Here is a 2,973-nt window from a genome sequence, read left to right on the forward strand (position 1 = left end):
GACCCTTTCACCTTATAATTTACAACCTCTCTGTGCTGTTACCTTAAGAGAGAGTCTGAAAGTGAGGGGGCGACCTGTGACTGTGATAGATGTTAGCTCTCCACACTAAAAACTAGACTCTTCCCCAACAGGCCTTGAACACCCAACGGTACTGACCGGCCGCCGTGTCATTCACAGCCCATAGGCGTCACTGGATGCGGATACGGAGGGGCATGTGGGCAGCACACCGCTCTCCGGGCGGTATGTCAGTTTCCGGGACCGGAGCTGCTACTTTTCAATGAAGTAGCTCCTCAGTTTGCCTCACAAGCGCTGAGTGCACCCCGCTTGCCAACAGCGCTCGGCAACCCTGTTGATCACCCATCCCAGTGCTAGCCCAGCCCGACAGCGCTTAACTTCTGTGATCTGACGGGAACCGTTGTCACCACTGCGGCAAGGCCGTTGGCACTCTCTTAGCTCTCCAACATGAGCGATAAATAAGTTTAATAATCTAGTCCTCTGATGCAGGACATGACATATGAGAAAATATATTTTTCTACCTGATGAGACAGATCTTAGAGGAAATATAGCCTATGCCGTATTCCAGTGTAGGATTTTCACAGCCAGTAACGATAATTTAGCGATATGAAAACGCGTGTATGGTCCTGTTTTTTTCTATGTTCGAGAATAACTCGTATAAAAGGGAGAAATTTACATTTCGCATGAGAAGTTCCAGTTGTATCGTTAACAACATAGCTGCCTCGTATTGGGCGCAAAGACTATTAGGCGACCATAACGTAGAGATACTACGGACTGAGTATGAACGAAACAAAGACAAAAGTGTCGAGAAGCAGCAGAAATGAGATTAGCGACAAACTTAGGATGAAGCTAGTAACTAAACTGAAGGGATTCTGCTACGTAGGAATGAAAATTACATTTGAAAGACGAAAGAAGAAGTTCATCCTCACCGAATGACGCGTTGTAGTACAAAATACAGACCTCCAGTAAAGAAAGAAATTACTGAGAATGTACGTCCGGCATCGCTTTGAATTAATCATGGACTGTGGAAAAATGGTTCAAAAGGCTCTGAGCACTATGGGACTTCACATCTGAGGTCGTCAGTCCCCTAGAACTTAGAACTACTTAAACCTAACTAATCTAAGGACATCACACACATCCATGCCCGAGGCAGGATTCGAACCTGCGACCGTAGCAGTCACGCGGTTCCGGACTGAAGCGCCTAGAACCGCTTGGTGGACTGTGGAAAAACCAGAAGAAGACAAATAAAGTGTATAAAATTTGGTACTACAGAAGATGTTGAAAAATGAGAACCGATCAGAAAACATACAACGAAGCATTCCACAGAAGCTCCTAACGCCTGTAGCAGTGGTTTCTATAGGTAAGAAGCCTTTAATTTAATGTTTCTCTGGCGTTCCTCTCTTAACGAGTGGGGTATATACACTGGTGGAAAAAAATTGCAGCACCAAAAAGGAGTTATTTGAAATCAACGAGAGTTGGCAGGCAGTTTTCTACACCTGAAAGATGCTCCAGTCGCATAAGAGTGAGCCAGCAGCGCACTATGAGGATGGAAATCAGATTTGCTTGAGATACGCGCTGTATGGGTCGTGACCGTTAATTACCTTCGAAATTCGACGTGGTGAATAGATGTTAGTCAAGAATGCCTTTAAAGCGACAAAGGCGCCTGAATCAACAAATCACCTAGTTTGAATGAGCTCGTGTGATAGGGTGACGAAAAGTTGGCGGTCTCTTCTGCGATACTGTGGAAAGACTTGGCAGGAATGCAGCTACTGCATACGACTGCTGTCCGCGGTGATCAGCAGTATGCTCTGTTGCAAGAAAACCAGTTTACAGACGGCCACATGGCACCACCATGAGGAATTACCGTCGTTTTTGACGTATGGCTGCACCACAGTGAGACAGAGGACTGTTACAGATCGGTTACTTTAATGAGAGTACCGAGCCAGACGCTTAGCATCGTCCATTCCACTAACCGCAAACCACAGCCATTTCCGACATCAGTGGTGTCTAGCCAAAGCTCACTGGAGGGCAGGGTGGATGTCTAATGTGTTTCCTGATGAAAGCTGGCTCTGCCTTGACACCAGTTGTGGGCGTATGATGGTTAGACGGAGGTCAGTTGAGGGCATGCAAACAACCTGTCTCAATGTTAGACACACTGGACCTCCACCTCGGGCTACGGTATGGGGTATGATTGCGTATGACAGCTGGAACACTCTCGTACTGTAAATCAGTATGGTGATTCGACCTGTTGTGCTGCCATTTATGAACAACATTTGAGGGAGTTTATTCCAACAGGATTACAGCAGCCTATACACCGCTGTTTTAACCCAGCCTGCTCGACAGACTGTTTACGTGTCGTCCCATCCTGCACGATGACCAGATAGATTTCCATTCGAGCACATACTGGACATCATCGGACTACAGCACCATCCACAGACAGCTTTAACTGCCCCTGTATTGAGCGACCAAATGTAACAGGCATGGAATACCATCCCATAAACAGACTACCAGCAGCTGTACAACATAATGCCTGTACATTGGTATGCTTGCATTCAACATTCTGGCGGTTACACCAGCTACTAAGCTACCAGCATTTCACGTTTGAAATGACTTATTGCATACTTACATTAACCTCTGATCCCGCTGTTAGTCACAGACAAATGTATTCCAAAAATGTGTTAGTACATACATTAAAATGTGACCCAGCAATGTTAAACACTTAGGTGTGGTACCTACACAGTTAATTCCAGGCATTTGATTACTCCTCATTAATTATGTTTCGGTGATGCGATTTTTTCGTTCAGGGTATATATGCATCGTGTAATGGGTGTATGCGCAGACATCTTTATATTTGGTAGCTTTATATATACATATATCAGTGTGTTGGTTGCTTTCTCTCTGCATCGAACGGTCTTCCCACAAACACGTCACAGACTTAACTACCACCTGATGTTTTCT

The 2,973-nt window shown here is 45.4% G+C and overlaps 1 pseudogene; it reads right to left on the bottom strand.

The window, feature by feature from the left end:
* Positions 1-325: 325 nt before the first annotated feature.
* Positions 326-443, bottom strand: LOC126141550 (5S ribosomal RNA; annotated as a pseudogene).
* Positions 444-2,973: the final 2,530 nt, after the last annotated feature.

Source organism: Schistocerca cancellata, unplaced genomic scaffold, assembly GCF_023864275.1.
Source record: "Schistocerca cancellata isolate TAMUIC-IGC-003103 unplaced genomic scaffold, iqSchCanc2.1 HiC_scaffold_718, whole genome shotgun sequence".
Lineage (NCBI taxonomy): Eukaryota > Metazoa > Arthropoda > Insecta > Orthoptera > Acrididae > Schistocerca > Schistocerca cancellata.